This window comes from Coregonus clupeaformis, unplaced genomic scaffold, assembly GCF_020615455.1.
Source record: "Coregonus clupeaformis isolate EN_2021a unplaced genomic scaffold, ASM2061545v1 scaf0188, whole genome shotgun sequence".
In the NCBI taxonomy this organism is placed as follows: domain Eukaryota; kingdom Metazoa; phylum Chordata; class Actinopteri; order Salmoniformes; family Salmonidae; genus Coregonus; species Coregonus clupeaformis.
Genome location: NW_025533643.1, coordinates 56329 through 76378, shown reverse-complemented (window position 1 = coordinate 76378; position 20050 = coordinate 56329). Strand labels below are relative to the sequence as shown.

Below are 20050 nucleotides of genomic sequence, written 5' to 3'. Positions count from 1 at the left end.
AGAGAGAGAGACATAGAGAGAGAGACATGGAGAGAGAGAGACACAGAGAGAGAGAGACATAGAGAGAGAGACACATAGAGAGAGAGACACAGAGAGAGAGACACATAGAGAGAGACACATAGAGAGAGAGACACATAGAGAGAGAGAGACACATAGAGAGAGAGACACATAGAGAGAGAGACACATAGAAAGAGAGAGACACATAGAGAGAGACACATAGAGAGAGAGAGAGACACATAGAAAGAGAGAGACACAGAGAGAGAGACATGGAGAGAGAGAGACACATAGAAAGAGAGAGACACAGAGAGAGAGACACATAGAAAGAGAGAGACACAGAGACAGAGACCTGGAGAGAGAGAGACACATAGAAAGAGAGAGACACATAGAGAGAGACACATAGAGAGAGACACACAGAGAGAGAGACATAGAGAGAGAGAGACACACATATAGAGAGACACATGGAGAGAGAGACACATAGAGAGAGAGACACAGAGAGAGAGACATAGAGAGAGAGACATAGAGAGAGAGACACAGAGAGAGAGAGAGACATAGAGAGAGAGACACAGAGAGAGAGAGAGACATAGAGAGAGAGACACAGAGAGAGAGAGACACATAGAGAGAGAGACACAAAGAGAGAGATACACAGAGAGAGAGAGACACATAGAGAGAGACATGGAGAGAGAGAGACAGGCATCATGAGGACTGATAACCTTTAGCAGGCATCATGAGGACTGATAACCTATAGCAGGCATCATGAGGACTGATAACCTTTAGCAGGCATCATGAGGACTGATAACCTTTAGCAGGCATCATGAGGACTGATAACCTATGGCAGGCATCATGAGGACTGATAACCTATAATGATATAAAATCAGGCTGATTGTGTCCATGCTTCCCTCTGCCTGAGGAAAAGTACAAATTATTTTGGTTATTCTAATTTCATATAAAATTTGATGTATTTTCTTTTTGTATTAGTATTTTCGTGTGTGCATTTTTTTTTTTTTTGAGCAACACAAGTGTATGGTTGACAACGTAACGTGTCCAATAAAGCTTCCTAGACCTAGTGGTTCTATGTGTTGTATCCTAATTTGTCCACTAGATGGCGGTGCTCCATGTGTTGTAATGTTGTAATAATGTACACTGATACATTACATTCCCTGGCTGCAGATATGGAGGATACTTTAAATAGAAGTTGTCCATAACCACAGATCAGATTCTTCTACTTCCAATCCTCACCCGGTTGATAAATATTTGACCATGTATCAGTGGTCAGCTGATGGGTAATCATATCTGGTGGATATTAGCGCCCCCCAGTGGTACTAGGTGGTATTACAGCTACAGGTCTGCTAGAGATGACTAGCCTATTGAATAATCATCCATGATTACATTTACATTTAGCAGACGCTCTTATCCAGAGCGACTTACAGTTAGTGAATACATATTTTTTTTTTTATACTGGCCCCCCGTGGGAATCGAACCCACAACCCTGGCGTTGCAAACGCCATGCTCTATCAACTGAGCTACATCCCTGCCGGCCATTCCCTCCCCTACCCTGGACGACGCTGGGCCAATTGTGCGCCGCCCATGAGTCTCCCGGTCGGCTGTGACAGAGACTGGATTCGAACCAGGATCTCTAGTGGCACAGTTAGCACTGCGATGCAGTGCCTTAGACCACTGCGCCACTCAGGAGATAGGAAAACATTACTAAAATCAAAGTTTATTGGTTATCATTTTCAATTTTTTTTTATAGGAAAACTTGAAAACAGGTTAAAGACTGCCTTTTGAAGAAAACATGAGCTGAATATTAGGCCGTTGTTGTAAATAAGAATTTGATCTTAACTGGCTTGCCTAGTTAAATAACGGTTGAATAAATAAATAAAATCTATATATTGATATTTATTATAAACTATTTATTGTACACAAACTGAGTATGTAAAGTAATGGTAAAGCGGTTCAAAGTCCTTCTATAATGATGATGGTGTATAACTAACTGTGGATACATAGTTGACTCCTGATAAAGCTGGGGACTGTTGTAGAATATGGTAACTGTATTATTATGGCTAGAATCAATTATTATTATTAGATAAACTACAGCTAGGAACTGTCCTGACTACCAGGTAGGCTGACTACTTAGGGTTAGGGTTAGGGTTAGGGTAGTACCAGGTAGGCTATTCACCAGAGTGAGGCCCTTCGCTCTCTCTGCATCTCCCTGGATCCACACCGACACACTTTCTCCTGGCTGTCTACTCCTTTCTCCATCCCTTTCTCTCTTTCTCTCCTCTCCTCCCGTCTCCTCTCCTCCTGTCCTCTCCTCCCCTCTCCTCTCCTCCTGTCCTCTCCTCCTGTCCTCTCCTCCTGTCTCCTCTCCTCCTGTCTCCTCTCCTCCTGTCTCCTCTCCTCCTGTCTCCTCTCCTCCCGTCTCCTCTCCTCCTGTCTCCTCTCCTCCTGTCTCCTCTCCACCCGTCTCCTCTCCTCCTGTCTCCTCTCCTCCCGTCTCCTCTCCTCCCCTCTCCTCTCCTCCTGTCTCCTCTCCTCCTGTCTCCTCTCCTCCTGTCTCCTCTCCTCCTGTCTCCTCTCCTCCTGTCTCCTCTCCTCCATAGCGACCCGTCTCCCTCTGAGACCAGACCCCTATTTCCCTTTCTGGTTCACCTTTCTATCTATCCCTTACTGACATCTCTTTCTCTCTCTCTCTCTCTCTCTCTCTCTCTCTCTCTCTCTCTCTCTCTCTCTCTCTCTCTCTCTCTCGTCTCTCTCTCGTCTCTCTCTCTCTCTCTCTCTCTCTCTCTCTCTCTCTCTCTCTCTCTCTCTCTCTCTCTCTCTCTCTCTCTCTCTCTCTCTCTCTCTCTCTCTCTCTCTCTCTCTCTCTCTCTCTCTCTCTCTCTCTCTCTCTCTACGGAGTGACGTCGGCGTTAAGAAGAAGATGGCGGCGCCAGGAAAGGCGGAAGGTGGTAAGTCTTGGTCCTCTCCTTCTGTTCTGGCTTTCTGGTTGTTTTGGGTCCGCTGTCACCGGGCCGGCGGCGGGGCTGTGGCCGGAGACCAGACTTCGGGGGCCGGAGAGGCTAGGTGTGTCTGGTTGATGTCTTCGCTAGGAGAGTATTTGGATCTGATAATGCTAGATAGCGACAGATCGCTATTTCAACAATAAAATACACACCATTAAATGCCACTATGCGAAAAGCACCTCCTATAATGATGATGGGTTGTCTATCTGGTATTTTTGTTGTTGTCTATTGTATCAGTGATTTAGTGTTGTTATTTGGTGCTGAGATAGATGTTGGTAGTTGGTTAGGCACCGTCGGTAGCGCTTGAAATGGTTTCTGAGCTCCGGGCGAAGGGAAGGAAGTTGAGTGGTGTTAGCCGGGGATGGGGGCTCCAGGGGAGGGCAGGGAGAGCAGGCGAGCCGCCGGACTGGGCCTAGCCGCCGGAGGATACCTGACAGCTGGGTGTGTCGGTGTACCGGGGTCGGTAAACATGACACACACACACACACACACACACACACCATGTTGTGTTGTCTCGTCTCTTGTCAGAGAGAGTTGATAGCCGTAGTGTTGTCGTCCAGGTCTGGTTTAAAGGGGCAATCCATAGTTGCTACATATAAATTAATGATATTTACCCATTGAAGACTATAACCTTTAAATGCCTCATGAGCTTAGTTCAACTGTCACACCACATCAGAACCAAAAATATAAGTGTGTTATACTCCAATGTTTGTAAACAAACATTAGATAGCCTCAAAACACGGTTCAAACTATTACTTTGACGTCAGAGATGGTCAGTCCTTGAATCCATAGCCCTGTCTATGAATTTGAGAGTGGTCACATTTCTCCAGCCCCAACCCTCAGCTTTTTACTGAAACAGGGGTGGGGAGGACACTTTGTTATTGTTTCAACTGCTGATTGCTGCTTTAACAGTTGTGATGTCAGTGGGACTTTGGCCTGTTTTAGTTTTATTACTAGTTTAGATTAAATATCCACGTTTATAACTGCTGTAATTGCCAGCTAGTGTGTTCACCTGATATTCCAGTGTGTGTTTACTGAGAGTCTCTTCTGTCTGTCTGTCTGTCTGTCTGTCTGTCTGTCTGTCTGTCTGTCTGTCTGTCTGTCTGTCTGTCTGTCTGTGTGTGTGTGTGCGTGTCTGTGTGTCTGTCTGTCTGTCTGTCTGTCTGTCTGTCTGTCTGTCTGTCTGTCTGTGTGTGTGTGTGTGTGTGTGTGTGTGTGTCTGTGTGTGTGCATTCTTCATTAGCTAATTGATAGAAGGGGATACTGTTACACGCTGTGAGCCGATCCCTGCTCTACTTGTCCTCACTAAAACAACCCTGTGTGTGTGTGTCTACCTACACAATGTGTGTGTCTAGTATTGTGTTTTCTGGCAGACTGTGTGTCCAGTATTGTGTTGTCTGGCAGACTGTGTGTCCGGTATTGTGTTTTCTGGCAGACTGTGTGTGTCTAGTATTGTGTTTTCTGGCAGACTGTGTGTGTCTAGTATTGTGTTTTCTGGCAGACTGAATGTCCAGTATTGTGTTTTCTGGCAGACTGTGTGTCCAGTATTGTGTTTTCTGGCAAACTGTTTGTGTCTAGTATTGTGTTTTCTGGCAGACTGAATTGTCCAGTATTGTGTTTTCTGGCAGACTGAATTGTCCAGTATTGTGTTTTCTGGCAGACTGTGTGTCCAGTATTGTGTTTTCTGGCAGACTGAATTGTCCAGTATTGTGTTTTCTGGCAGACTGTGTGTCCAATATTGTGTTTTCTGGCAGACTGTATGTCCAGTATTGTGTTTTCTGGCAGACTGTATGTCCAGTATTGTGTTTTCTGGCAGACTGTATGTCCAGTATTGTGTTTTCTGGCAGACTGTATGTCCAGTATTGTGTTTTCTGGCAGACTGTATGTCCGTTATTGTGTTTTCTGGCAGACTGTGTGTCCAGTATTGTGTTTTCTGGCAGACTGTATGTCCAGTATTGTGTTTTCTGGCAGACTGTATGTCCAGTATTGTGTTTTCTGGCAGACTGTATGTCCAGTATTGTGTTTTCTGGCAGACTGTGTGTCCAGTATTGTGTTTTCTGGCAAACTGTTTGTGTCTAGTATTGTGTTTTCTGGCAGACTGTGTGTCTAGTATTGTGTTTTCTGGCAGACTGTATGTCCAGTATTGTGTTTTCTGGCAGACTGTATGTCCAGTATTGTGTTTTTGGCAGACTGTATGTCCGTTATTGTGTTTTCTGGCAGACTGTATGTCCAGTATTGTGTTTTCTGGCAGACTGTATGTCCAGTATTGTGTTTTTGGCAGACTGTATGTCCGTTATTGTGTTTTCTGGCAGACTGTATGTCCAGTATTGTGTTTTTTGGCAGACTGTATGTCCGTTATTGTGTTTTCTGGCAGACTGTATGTCCAGTATTGTGTTTTCTGGCAGACTGTATGTCCGTTATTGTGTTTTCTGGCAGACTGTGTGTCCAGTATTGTGTTTTCTGGCAGACTGTATGTCCAGTATTGTGTTTTCTGGCAGACTGTATGTCCGTTATTGTGTTTTCTGGCAGACAGTGTGTCTAGTATTGTGTTTTCTGGCAGACTGTATGTCCAGTATTGTGTTTTCTGGCAGACTGTGTGTGTCTAGTATTGTGTTTTCTGGCAGACTGTGTGTCTAGTATTGTGTTTTCTGGCAGACTGTATGTCCAGTATTGTGTTTTCTGGCAGACTGTATGTCCAGTATTGTGTTTTTTGGCAGACTGTATGTCCGTTATTGTGTTTTATGGCAGACTGTATGTCCAGTATTGTGTTTTCTGGCAGACTGTATGTCCAGTATTGTGTTTTTTGGCAGACTGTATGTCCGTTATTGTGTTTTCTGGCAGACTGTATGTCCAGTATTGTGTTTTTTGGCAGACTGTATGTCCGTTATTGTGTTTTCTGGCAGACTGTATGTCCAGTATTGTGTTTTCTGGCAGACTGTATGTCCGTTATTGTGTTTTCTGGCAGACAGTGTGTCTAGTATTGTGTTTTCTGGCAGACTGTATGTCCAGTATTGTGTTTTCTGGCAGACTGTGTGTGTCTAGTATTGTGTTTTCTGGCAGACTGTGTGTCTAGTATTGTGTTTTCTGGCAGACTGTATGTCCAGTATTGTGTTTTTTGGCAGACTGTATGTCCGTTATTGTGTTTTCTGGCAGACTGTATGTCCAGTATTGTGTTTTCTGGCAGACTGTATGTCCGTTATTGTGTTTTCTGGCAGACTGTGTGTCTAGTATTGTGTTTTCTGGCAGACTGAATGTCCAGTATTGTGTTTTTTGGCAGACTGTATGTCCGTTATTGTGTTTTTTGGCAGACTGTATGTCCGTTATTGTGTTTTCTGGCAGACTGTATGTCCAGTATTGTGTTTTCTGGCAGACTGTATGTCCGTTATTGTGTTTTCTGGCAGACTGTATGTCCAGTATTGTGTTTTTTGGCAGACTGTATGTCCGTTATTGTGTTTTCTGGCAGACTGTATGTACGTTATTGTGTTTTCTGGCAGACTGTATGTCCAGTATTGTGTTTTTTGGCAGACTGTATGTCCGTTATTGTGTTTTCTGGCAGACTGTATGTACGTTATTGTGTTTTCTGGCAGACTGTATGTACGTTATTGTGTTTTCTGGCAGACTGTGTGTCTAGTATTGTGTTTTCTGGCAGACTGTATGTGTCTAGTATTGTGTTTTCTGGCAGACTGTATGTGTCTAGTATTGTGTTTTCTGGCAGACTGTATGTGTCTAGTATTGTGTTTTCTGGCAGACTGTATGTCCAGTATTGTGTTTTTGGCAGACTGTATGTCCGTTATTGTGTTTTCTGGCAGACTGTATGTCCAGTATTGTGTTTTTGGCAGACTGTATGTCCGTTATTGTGTTTTCTGGCAGACTGTATGTCCAGTATTGTGTTTTCTGGCAGACTGTATGTCCAGTATTGTGTTTTTTGGCAGACTGTATGTCCGTTATTGTGTTTTCTGGCAGACTGTATGTCCAGTATTGTGTTTTCTGGCAGACTGTATGTCCAGTATTGTGTTTTCTGGCAGACTGTATGTCCAGTATTGTGTTTTTTGGCAGACTGTATGTCCGTTATTGTGTTTTCTGGCAGACTGTATGTCCGTTATTGTGTTTTCTGGCAGACTGTATGTCCGTTATTGTGTTTTCTGGCAGACTGTATGTCCGTTATTGTGTTTTCTGGCAGACTGTATGTCCAGTATTGTGTTTTCTGGCAGACTGTATGTCCAGTATTGTGTTTTCTGGCAGACTGTGTGTCCAGTATTGTGTTTTCTGGCAAACTGTTTGTGTCTAGTATTGTGTTTTCTGGCAGACTGTGTGTCTAGTATTGTGTTTTCTGGCAGACTGTATGTCCAGTATTGTGTTTTCTGGCAGACTGTATGTCCAGTATTGTGTTTTTTGGCAGACTGTATGTCCGTTATTGTGTTTTCTGGCAGACTGTATGTCCAGTATTGTGTTTTCTGGCAGACTGTATGTCCAGTATTGTGTTTTTTGGCAGACTGTATGTCCGTTATTGTGTTTTCTGGCAGACTGTATGTCCAGTATTGTGTTTTTTGGCAGACTGTATGTCCGTTATTGTGTTTTCTGGCAGACTGTATGTCCAGTATTGTGTTTTCTGGCAGACTGTATGTCCGTTATTGTGTTTTCTGGCAGACTGTGTGTCCAGTATTGTGTTTTCTGGCAGACTGTATGTCCAGTATTGTGTTTTCTGGCAGACTGTATGTCCGTTATTGTGTTTTCTGGCAGACTGTATGTCCAGTATTGTGTTTTCTGGCAGACTGTGTGTGTCTAGTATTGTGTTTTCTGGCAGACTGTGTGTCTAGTATTGTGTTTTCTGGCAGACTGTATGTCCAGTATTGTGTTTTCTGGCAGACTGTATGTCCAGTATTGTGTTTTTTGGCAGACTGTATGTCCGTTATTGTGTTTTCTGGCAGACTGTATGTCCAGTATTGTGTTTTCTGGCAGACTGTATGTCCAGTATTGTGTTTTTGGCAGACTGTATGTCCGTTATTGTGTTTTCTGGCAGACTGTATGTCCAGTATTGTGTTTTTTGGCAGACTGTATGTCCGTTATTGTGTTTTCTGGCAGACTGTATGTCCAGTATTGTGTTTTCTGGCAGACTGTATGTCCGTTATTGTGTTTTCTGGCAGACAGTGTGTCTAGTATTGTGTTTTCTGGCAGACTGTATGTCCAGTATTGTGTTTTCTGGCAGACTGTGTGTGTCTAGTATTGTGTTTTCTGGCAGACTGTGTGTCTAGTATTGTGTTTTCTGGCAGACTGTATGTCCAGTATTGTGTTTTTTGGCAGACTGTATGTCCGTTATTGTGTTTTCTGGCAGACTGTATGTCCAGTATTGTGTTTTCTGGCAGACTGTATGTCCGTTATTGTGTTTTCTGGCAGACTGTGTGTCTAGTATTGTGTTTTCTGGCAGACTGAATGTCCAGTATTGTGTTTTTTGGCAGACTGTATGTCCGTTATTGTGTTTTCTGGCAGACTGTATGTCCAGTATTGTGTTTTCTGGCAGACTGTATGTCCGTTATTGTGTTTTCTGGCAGACTGTATGTCCAGTATTGTGTTTTTTGGCAGACTGTATGTCCGTTATTGTGTTTTCTGGCAGACTGTATGTACGTTATTGTGTTTTCTGGCAGACTGTATGTCCAGTATTGTGTTTTTTGGCAGACTGTATGTCCGTTATTGTGTTTTCTGGCAGACTGTATGTACGTTATTGTGTTTTCTGGCAGACTGTATGTACGTTATTGTGTTTTCTGGCAGACTGTGTGTCTAGTATTGTGTTTTCTGGCAGACTGTATGTGTCTAGTATTGTGTTTTCTGGCAGACTGTATGTGTCTAGTATTGTGTTTTCTGGCAGACTGTATGTGTCTAGTATTGTGTTTTCTGGCAGACTGTATGTCCAGTATTGTGTTTTTTGGCAGACTGTATGTCCGTTATTGTGTTTTCTGGCAGACTGTATGTCCAGTATTGTGTTTTTTGGCAGACTGTATGTCCGTTATTGTGTTTTCTGGCAGACTGTATGTCCAGTATTGTGTTTTCTGGCAGACTGTATGTCCAGTATTGTGTTTTTTGGCAGACTGTATGTCCGTTATTGTGTTTTCTGGCAGACTGTATGTCCAGTATTGTGTTTTCTGGCAGACTGTATGTCCAGTATTGTGTTTTTTGGCAGACTGTATGTCCAGTATTGTGTTTTTTGGCAGACTGTATGTCCGTTATTGTGTTTTCTGGCAGACTGTATGTCCGTTATTGTGTTTTCTGGCAGACTGTATGTCCGTTATTGTGTTTTCTGGCAGACTGTATGTCCGTTATTGTGTTTTCTGGCAGACTGTATGTCCAGTATTGTGTTTTCTGGCAGACTGTGTGTCTAGTATTGTGTTTTCTGGCAGACTGTATGTCCAGTATTGTGTTTTTTGGCAGACTGTATGTCCGTTATTGTGTTTTCTGGCAGACTGTATGTCCAGTATTGTGTTTTTTGGCAGACTGTATGTCCGTTATTGTGTTTTCTGGCAGACTGAATGTACGTTATTGTGTTTTCTGGCAGACTGTATGTACGTTATTGTGTTTTCTGGCAGACTGTATGTCCAGTATTGTGTTTTCTGGCAGACTGTATGTCCAGTATTGTGTTTTCTGGCAGACTGTATGTCCAGTATTGTGTTTTCTGGCAGACTGTGTGTCTAGTATTGTGTTTTCTGGCAGACTGTATGTCCAGTATTGTGTTTTTTGGCAGACTGTATGTCCAGTATTGTGTTTTCTGGCAGACTGTATGTCCAGTATTGTGTTTTCTGGCAGACTGTATGTCCAGTATTGTGTTTTTTGGCAGACTGTATGTCCGTTATTGTGTTTTCTGGCAGACTGTATGTCCAGTATTGTGTTTTCTGGCAGACTGTATGTCCAGTATTGTGTTTTTTGGGCAGACTGTATGTCCGTTATTGTGTTTTCTGGCAGACTGTATGTCCAGTATTGTGTTTTCTGGCAGACTGTATGTCCGGTATTGTGTTTTCTGGCAGACTGTATGTCCAGTATTGTGTTTTTCTGGCAGACTGTATGTCCAGTATTGTGTTTTCTGGCAGACTGTGTGTCCAGTATTGTGTTTTCTGGCAGACTGTATGTCCAGTATTGTGTTTTTTGGCAGACTGTATGTCCGTTATTGTATTTTCTGGCAGACTGAATGTCCAGTATTGTGTTTTTTGGCAGACTGTATGTCCGTTATTGTGTTTTCTGGCAGACTGTATGTCCAGTATTGTGTTTTCTGGCAGACTGTATGTCCAGTATTGTGTTTTCTGGCAGACTGTATGTCCAGTATTGTGTTTTCTGGCAGACTGTGTGTCTAGTATTGTGTTTTCTGGCAGACTGTATGTCCAGTATTGTGTTTTTTGGCAGACTGTATGTCCGTTATTGTGTTTTCTGGCAGACTGTATGTCCAGTATTGTGTTTTCTGGCAGACTGTATGTCCAGTATTGTGTTTTCTGGCAGACTGTGTGTCTAGTATTGTGTTTTCTGGCAGACTGTATGTCCAGAATTGTGTTTTTTGGCAGACTGTATGTCCGTTATTGTGTTTTCTGGCAGACTGAATGTCCAGTATTGTGTTTTTTGGCAGACTGTATGTCCGTTATTGTGTTTTCTGGCAGACTGTATGTCCGTTATTGTGTTTTCTGGCAGACTGTATGTCCAGTATTGTGTTTTTTGGCAGACTGTATGTCCGTTATTGTGTTTTCTGGCAGACTGTATGTCCGTTATTGTGTTTTCTGGCAGACTGTATGTCCAGTATTGTGTTTTCTGGCAGACTGTGTGTCTAGTATTGTGTTTTCTGGCAGACTGTATGTCCAGTATTGTGTTTTTTGGCAGACTGTATGTCCGTTATTGTGTTTTCTGGCAGACTGTATGTCCAGTATTGTGTTTTTGGCAGACTGTATGTCCGTTATTGTGTTTTCTGGCAGACTGAATGTACGTTATTGTGTTTTCTGGCAGACTGTATGTACGTTATTGTGTTTTCTGGCAGACTGTATGTCCAGTATTGTGTTTTCTGGCAGACTGTATGTCCAGTATTGTGTTTTCTGGCAGACTGTATGTCCAGTATTGTGTTTTCTGGCAGACTGTGTGTTTAGTATTGTGTTTTCTGGCAGACTGTGTGTCTAGTATTGTGTTTTCTGGCAGACTGTGTGTCTAGTATTGTGTTTTCTGGCAGACTGTATGTCCAGTATTGTGTTTTCTGGCAGACTGTATGTCCAGTATTGTGTTTTCTGGCAGACTGTATGTCCAGTATTGTGTTTTTTGGCAGACTGTATGTCCGTTATTGTGTTTTCTGGCAGACTGTATGTCCAGTATTGTGTTTTCTGGCAGACTGTATGTCCAGTATTGTGTTTTTGGCAGACTGTATGTCCGTTATTGTGTTTTCTGGCAGACTGTATGTCCAGTATTGTGTTTTTTGGCAGACTGTATGTCCGTTATTGTGTTTTCTGGCAGACTGTATGTCCGTTATTGTGTTTTCTGGCAGACTGTATGTCCAGTATTGTGTTTTCTGGCAGACTGTGTGTCTAGTATTGTGTTTTCTGGCAGACTGTGTGTTCTAGTATTGTGTTTTCTGGCAGACTGTGTGTCTAGTATTGTGTTTTCTGGCAGACTGTGTGTGTCTAGTATTGTGTTTTCTGGCAGACTGTGTGTGTCTAGTATTGTGTTTTCTGGCAGACTGTGTGTCTAGTATTGTGTTTTCTGGCAGACTGTGTGTGTCTAGTATTGTGTTTTCTGGCAGACTGTGTGTCCAGTATTGTGTTTTCTGGCAGACTGTGTGTCCACTATTGTGTTTTCTGGCAGACTGAATGTCCAGTATTGTGTTTTTGGCAGACTGTGTGTCCGTTATTGTGTTTTCTGGCAGACTGTATGTCCAGTATTGTGTTTTCTGGCAGACTGTGTGTCTAGTATTGTGTTTTCTGGCAGACTGTGTGTGTCTAGTATTGTGTTGTCTGGCAGACTGTGTGTGTCTAGTATTGTGTTTTCTGGCAGACTGTATGTCCAGTATTGTGTTTTCTGGCAGACTGTGTGTCTAGTATTGTGTTTTCTGGCAGACTGTATGTGTCTAGTATTGTGTTTTCTGGCAGACTGTGTGTCTAGTATTGTGTTTTCTGGCAGACTGTATGTCCAGTATTGTGTTTTTTGGCAGACTGTATGTCCGTTATTGTGTTTTCTGGCAGACTGTATGTCCAGTATTGTGTTTTTGGCAGACTGTATGTCCGTTATTGTGTTTTCTGGCAGACTGAATGTACGTTATTGTGTTTTCTGGCAGACTGTATGTACGTTATTGTGTTTTCTGGCAGACTGTATGTCCAGTATTGTGTTTTCTGGCAGACTGTATGTCCAGTATTGTGTTTTCTGGCAGACTGTATGTCCAGTATTGTGTTTTCTGGCAGACTGTGTGTCTAGTATTGTGTTTTCTGGCAGACTGTATGTCCAGAATTGTGTTTTTTGGCAGACTGTATGTCCGTTATTGTGTTTTCTGGCAGACTGAATGTCCAGTATTGTGTTTTTTGGCAGACTGTATGTCCGTTATTGTGTTTTCTGGCAGACTGTATGTCCAGTATTGTGTTTTTTGGCAGACTGTATGTCCGTTATTGTGTTTTCTGGCAGACTGTATGTCCGTTATTGTGTTTTCTGGCAGACTGTATGTCCAGTATTGTGTTTTCTGGCAGACTGTGTGTCTAGTATTGTGTTTTCTGGCAGACTGTATGTCCGTTATTGTGTTTTCTGGCAGACTGAATGTCCAGTATTGTGTTTTTTGGCAGACTGTATGTCCGTTATTGTGTTTTCTGGCAGACTGTGTGTCCAGTATTGTGTTTTTGGCAGACTGTATGTCCGTTATTGTGTTTTCTGGCAGACTGTATGTCCGTTATTGTGTTTTCTGGCAGACTGTATGTCCAGTATTGTGTTTTCTGGCAGACTGTGTGTCTAGTATTGTGTTTTCTGGCAGACTGTATGTCCAGTATTGTGTTTTTTGGCAGACTGTATGTCCGTTATTGTGTTTTCTGGCAGACTGTATGTCCAGTATTGTGTTTTTGGCAGACTGTATGTCCGTTATTGTGTTTTCTGGCAGACTGAATGTACGTTATTGTGTTTTCTGGCAGACTGTATGTACGTTATTGTGTTTTCTGGCAGACTGTATGTCCAGTATTGTGTTTTCTGGCAGACTGTATGTCCAGTATTGTGTTTTCTGGCAGACTGTATGTCCAGTATTGTGTTTTCTGGCAGACTGTGTGTCTAGTATTGTGTTTTCTGGCAGACTGTATGTCCAGTATTGTGTTTTTTGGCAGACTGTATGTCCAGTATTGTGTTTTCTGGCAGACTGTATGTCCAGTATTGTGTTTTCTGGCAGACTGTATGTCCAGTATTGTGTTTTTTGGCAGACTGTATGTCCGTTATTGTGTTTTCTGGCAGACTGTATGTCCAGTATTGTGTTTTCTGGCAGACTGTGTGTCTAGTATTGTGTTTTCTGGCAGACTGTATGTCCAGTATTGTGTTTTTTGGCAGACTGTATGTCCGTTATTGTATTTTCTGGCAGACTGAATGTCCAGTATTGTGTTTTTTGGCAGACTGTATGTCCGTTATTGTGTTTTCTGGCAGACTGTATGTCCAGTATTGTGTTTTCTGGCAGACTGTATGTCCAGTATTGTGTTTTCTGGCAGACTGTATGTCCAGTATTGTGTTTTCTGGCAGACTGTGTGTCTAGTATTGTGTTTTCTGGCAGACTGTATGTCCAGTATTGTGTTTTTTGGCAGACTGTATGTCCGTTATTGTGTTTTCTGGCAGACTGTATGTCCAGTATTGTGTTTTCTGGCAGACTGTATGTCCAGTATTGTGTTTTCTGGCAGACTGTGTGTCTAGTATTGTGTTTTCTGGCAGACTGTATGTCCAGAATTGTGTTTTTTGGCAGACTGTATGTCCCGTTATTGTGTTTTCTGGCAGACTGAATGTCCAGTATTGTGTTTTTTGGGCAGACTGTATGTCCGTTATTGTGTTTTCTGGCAGACTGTATGTCCGTTATTGTGTTTTCTGGCAGACTGTATGTCCAGTATTGTGTTTTTTTGGCAGACTGTATGTCCGTTATTGTGTTTTCTGGCAGACTGTATGTCCGTTATTGTGTTTTCTGGCAGACTGTATGTCCAGTATTGTGTTTTCTGGCAGACTGTGTGTCTAGTATTGTGTTTTCTGGCAGACTGTATGTCCAGTATTGTGTTTTTTTGGCAGACTGTATGTCCGTTATTGTGTTTTCTGGCAGACTGTATGTCCAGTATTGTGTTTTTTGGCAGACTGTATGTCCGTTATTGTGTTTTCTGGCAGACTGAATGTACGTTATTGTGTTTTCTGGCAGACTGTATGTACGTTATTGTGTTTTCTGGCAGACTGTATGTCCAGTATTGTGTTTTCTGGCAGACTGTATGTCCAGTATTGTGTTTTCTGGCAGACTGTATGTCCAGTATTGTGTTTTCTGGCAGACTGTGTGTTTAGTATTGTGTTTTCTGGCAGACTGTGTGTCTAGTATTGTGTTTTCTGGCAGACTGTGTGTCTAGTATTGTGTTTTCTGGCAGACTGTATGTCCAGTATTGTGTTTTCTGGCAGACTGTATGTCCAGTATTGTGTTTTCTGGCAGACTGTATGTCCAGTATTGTGTTTTTTGGCAGACTGTATGTCCGTTATTGTGTTTTCTGGCAGACTGTATGTCCAGTATTGTGTTTTCTGGCAGACTGTATGTCCAGTATTGTGTTTTTTGGCAGACTGTATGTCCGTTATTGTGTTTTCTGGCAGACTGTATGTCCAGTATTGTGTTTTTTGGCAGACTGTATGTCCGTTATTGTGTTTTCTGGCAGACTGTATGTCCGTTATTGTGTTTTCTGGCAGACTGTATGTCCAGTATTGTGTTTTCTGGCAGACTGTGTGTCTAGTATTGTGTTTTCTGGCAGACTGTGTGTGTCTAGTATTGTGTTTTCTGGCAGACTGTGTGTCTAGTATTGTGTTTTCTGGCAGACTGTGTGTGTCTAGTATTGTGTTTTCTGGCAGACTGTGTGTGTCCAGTATTGTGTTTTCTGGCAGACTGTGTGTCTAGTATTGTGTTTTCTGGCAGACTGTGTGTGTCTAGTATTGTGTTTTCTGGCAGACTGTATGTCCAGTATTGTGTTTTCTGGCAGACTGTGTGTCTAGTATTGTGTTTTCTGGCAGACTGTATGTCCAGTATTGTGTTTTTTGGCAGACTGTGTGTCCGTTATTGTGTTTTCTGGCAGACTGTATGTCCAGTATTGTGTTTTCTGGCAGACTGTGTGTCTAGTATTGTGTTTTCTGGCAGACTGTGTGTGTCTAGTATTGTGTTGTCTGGCAGACTGTGTGTGTCTAGTATTGTGTTTTCTGGCAGACTGTATGTCCAGTATTGTGTTTTCTGGCAGACTGTGTGTCTAGTATTGTGTTTTCTGGCAGACTGTATGTGTCTAGTATTGTGTTTTCTGGCAGACTGTGTGTCTAGTATTGTGTTTTCTGGCAGACTGTATGTCCAGTATTGTGTTTTTTGGCAGACTGTATGTCCGTTATTGTGTTTTCTGGCAGACTGTATGTCCAGTATTGTGTTTTTTGGCAGACTGTATGTCCGTTATTGTGTTTTCTGGCAGACTGAATGTACGTTATTGTGTTTTCTGGCAGACTGTATGTACGTTATTGTGTTTTCTGGCAGACTGTATGTCCAGTATTGTGTTTTCTGGCAGACTGTATGTCCAGTATTGTGTTTTCTGGCAGACTGTATGTCCAGTATTGTGTTTTCTGGCAGACTGTGTGTCTAGTATTGTGTTTTCTGGCAGACTGTATGTCCAGAATTGTGTTTTTTGGCAGACTGTATGTCCGTTATTGTGTTTTCTGGCAGACTGAATGTCCAGTATTGTGTTTTTTGGCAGACTGTATGTCCGTTATTGTGTTTTCTGGCAGACTGTATGTCCAGTATTGTGTTTTTTGGCAGACTGTATGTCCGTTATTGTGTTTTCTGGCAGACTGTATGTCCGTTATTGTGTTTTCTGGCAGACTGTATGTCCAGTATTGTGTTTTCTGGCAGACTGTGTGTCTAGTATTGTGTTTTCTGGCAGACTGTATGTCCGTTATTGTGTTTTCTGGCAGACTGAATGTCCAGTATTGTGTTTTTTGGCAGACTGTATGTCCGTTATTGTGTTTTCTGGCAGACTGTGTGTCCAGTATTGTGTTTTTTGGCAGACTGTATGTCCGTTATTGTGTTTTCTGGCAGACTGTATGTCCGTTATTGTGTTTTCTGGCAGACTGTATGTCCAGTATTGTGTTTTCTGGCAGACTGTGTGTCTAGTATTGTGTTTTCTGGCAGACTGTATGTCCAGTATTGTGTTTTTGGCAGACTGTATGTCCGTTATTGTGTTTTCTGGCAGACTGTATGTCCAGTATTGTGTTTTTTGGCAGACTGTATGTCCGTTATTGTGTTTTCTGGCAGACTGAATGTACGTTATTGTGTTTTCTGGCAGACTGTATGTACGTTATTGTGTTTTCTGGCAGACTGTATGTCCAGTATTGTGTTTTCTGGCAGACTGTATGTCCAGTATTGTGTTTTCTGGCAGACTGTATGTCCAGTATTGTGTTTTCTGGCAGACTGTGTGTCTAGTATTGTGTTTTCTGGCAGACTGTATGTCCAGTATTGTGTTTTTTGGCAGACTGTATGTCCAGTATTGTGTTTTCTGGCAGACTGTATGTCCAGTATTGTGTTTTCTGGCAGACTGTATGTCCAGTATTGTGTTTTTTGGCAGACTGTATGTCCGTTATTGTGTTTTCTGGCAGACTGTATGTCCAGTATTGTGTTTTCTGGCAGACTGTATGTCCGTTATTGTGTTTTCTGGCAGACTGTATGTCCAGTATTGTGTTTTTTGGCAGACTGTATGTCCGTTATTGTGTTTTCTGGCAGACTGTATGTCCGTTATTGTGTTTTCTGGCAGACTGTATGTCCAGTATTGTGTTTTCTGGCAGACTGTGTGTCTAGTATTGTGTTTTCTGGCAGACTGTATGTCCAGTATTGTGTTTTTTGGCAGACTGTATGTCCGTTATTGTGTTTTCTGGCAGACTGTATGTCCAGTATTGTGTTTTTTGGCAGACTGTATGTCCGTTATTGTGTTTTCTGGCAGACTGAATGTACGTTATTGTGTTTTCTGGCAGACTGTATGTACGTTATTGTGTTTTCTGGCAGACTGTATGTCCAGTATTGTGTTTTCTGGCAGACTGTATGTCCAGTATTGTGTTTTCTGGCAGACTGTATGTCCAGTATTGTGTTTTCTGGCAGACTGTGTGTCTAGTATTGTGTTTTCTGGCAGACTGTATGTCCAGTATTGTGTTTTTTGGCAGACTGTATGTCCGTTATTGTATTTTCTGGCAGACTGAATGTCCAGTATTGTGTTTTTGGCAGACTGTATGTCCGTTATTGTGTTTTCTGGCAGACTGTATGTCCAGTATTGTGTTTTCTGGCAGACTGTATGTCCAGTATTGTGTTTTCTGGCAGACTGTATGTCCAGTATTGTGTTTTCTGGCAGACTGTGTGTCTAGTATTGTGTTTTCTGGCAGACTGTATGTCCAGTATTGTGTTTTTTTGGCAGACTGTATGTCCGTTATTGTGTTTTCTGGCAGACTGTATGTCCAGTATTGTGTTTTCTGGCAGACTGTATGTCCAGTATTGTGTTTTCTGGCAGACTGTGTGTCCAGTATTGTGTTTTCTGGCAGACTGTATGTCCAGAATTGTGTTTTTTGGCAGACTGTATGTCCGTTATTGTGTTTTCTGGCAGACTGAATGTCCAGTATTGTGTTTTTTGGCAGACTGTATGTCCGTTATTGTGTTTTCTGGCAGACTGTATGTCCAGTATTGTGTTTTTTGGCAGACTGTATGTCCGTTATTGTGTTTTCTGGCAGACTATATGTCCAGTATTGTGTTTTCTGGCAGACTGTATGTCCAGTATTGTGTTTTCTGGCAGACTGTGTGTCTAGTATTGTGTTTTCTGGCAGACTGTATGTCCAGTATTGTGTTTTTTGGCAGACTGTATGTCCGTTATTGTGTTTTCTGGCAGACTGTATGTCCAGTATTGTGTTTTCTGGCAGACTGTATGTCCAGTATTGTGTTTTCTGGCAGACTGTGTGTCTAGTATTGTGTTTTCTGGCAGACTGTATGTCCAGTATTGTGTTTTTTGGCAGACTGTATGTCCGTTATTGTGTTTTCTGGCAGACTGAATGTCCAGTATTGTGTTTTCTGGCAGACTGTGTGTGTGTCTAGTATTGTGTTTTCTGGCAGACTGTGTGTCTAGTATTGTGTTTTCTGGCAGACTGAGGGTCCAGTATTGTGGTTTCTGGCAGACTGTGTGTGTCTAGTATTGTGTTTTCTAGCAGACTGTATGTCCAGTATTGTGTTTTTTGGCAGACTGTATGTCCAGTATTGTGTTTTTTGGCAGACTGTATGTCCGTTATTGTGTTTTCTGGCAGACTGAATGTCCAGTATTGTGTTTTCTGGCAGACTGTGTGTGTCTAGTATTGTGTTTTCTGGCAGACTGTGTGTCTAGTATTGTGTTTTCTGGCAGACTGAGTGTCCAGTATTGTGTTGTCTGGCAGACTGTGTGTGTCTAGTATTGTGTTTTCTAGCAGACTGTATGTCCAGTATTGTGTTTTTTGGCAGACTGTATGTCCGATATTGTGTTTTCTGGCAGACTGTATGTCCAGTATTTTGTTTTCTGGCAGACTGTATGTCCAGTATTGTGTTTTCTGGCAGACTGTATGTCCAGTATTGTGTTTTCTGGCAGACTGTGTGTCTAGTATTGTGTTTTCTGGCAGACTGTATGTCCAGTATTGTGTTTTTTGGCAGACTGTATGTCCGTTATTGTGTTTTTTGGCAGACTGTATGTCCAGTATTGTGTTTTTTGGCAGACTGTATGTCCGTTATTGTGTTTTCTGGCAGACTGAATGTCCAGTATTGTGTTTTCTGGCAGACTGTGTGTGTCTAGTATTGTGTTTTCTGGCAGACTGTGTGTCTAGTATTGTGTTTTCTGGCAGACTGAGTGTCCAGTATTGTGTTGTCTGGCAGACTGTGTGTGTCTAGTATTGTGTTTTCTAGCAGACTGTATGTCCAGTATTGTGTTTTTTGGCAGACTGTATGTCCGATATTGTGTTTTCTGGCAGACTGTATGTCCAGTATTTTGTTTTCTGGCAGACTGTATGTCCAGTATTGTGTTTTCTGGCAGACTGTGTGTCTAGTATTGTGTTTTCTGGCAGACTGTATGTCCAGTATTGTGTTTTTTGGCAGACTGTATGTCCGTTATTGTGTTTTCTGGCAGACTGAATGTCTAGTATTGTGTTTTCTGGCAGACTGTGTGTGTCTAGTATTGTGTTTTCTGGCAGACTGTGTGTCTAGTATTGTGTTTTCTGGCAGACTGAGTGTCCAGTATTGTGTTTTCTGGCAGACTGTGCGTGTCTAGTATTGTGTTTTCTGGCAGACTGAATTGTCCAGTATTGTGTTTTCTGGCAGACTGTATGTCCAGTATTGTGTTTTCTGGCAGACTGAATTGTCCAGTATTGTGTTTTCTGGCAGACTGAATGTCCAGTATTGTGTTTTCTGGCAGAATGTGTGTGTACAGTATTGTGTTTCTGGCAGACTGTGTGTGTCTAGTATTGCGTTTTCTGGCAGACTGTGTGTGTCTAGTATTGTGTTTTCTGGTAGACAGTGTGTCCAGTATTGTGTTTTCTGGCAGACAGTGTGTCCTGTATTGTGTTTTCTTGCTGACTGAATGTCCACTATTGTGTTTTCTGGCAGACTGTATGTCCAGTATTGTGTTTTCTGGCAGACTGTGTGTCTAGTATTGTGTTTTCTGGCAGACTGTGTGTCCACTATTGTGTTTTCTGGCAGACTGAATGTCCAGTATTGTGTTTTCTGGCAGACTGTGTGTGTCTAGTATTGTGTTTTCTGGCAGACTGAGTGTCCAGTATTGTGTTTTCTGGCAGACTGTGTGTGTCTAGTATTGTGTTTTCTAGCA

General features: G+C 42.2%; 1 protein-coding gene across 1 annotated transcript in view; it reads left to right on the top strand.

Annotated features, from left to right (window-relative positions):
• Positions 1-2890: 2890 nt before the first annotated feature.
• The window catches only part of LOC121557874 (calmodulin-binding transcription activator 2), a gene marked incomplete at its 3' end in the record, with an annotated part of 67372 nt that continues 50212 nt past the window's right edge, over positions 2891-20050 (top strand). Inside the window, exon 1 of the mRNA XM_045214038.1 lies at positions 2891-2948. The remainder of the gene's footprint in view (positions 2949-20050) is intronic.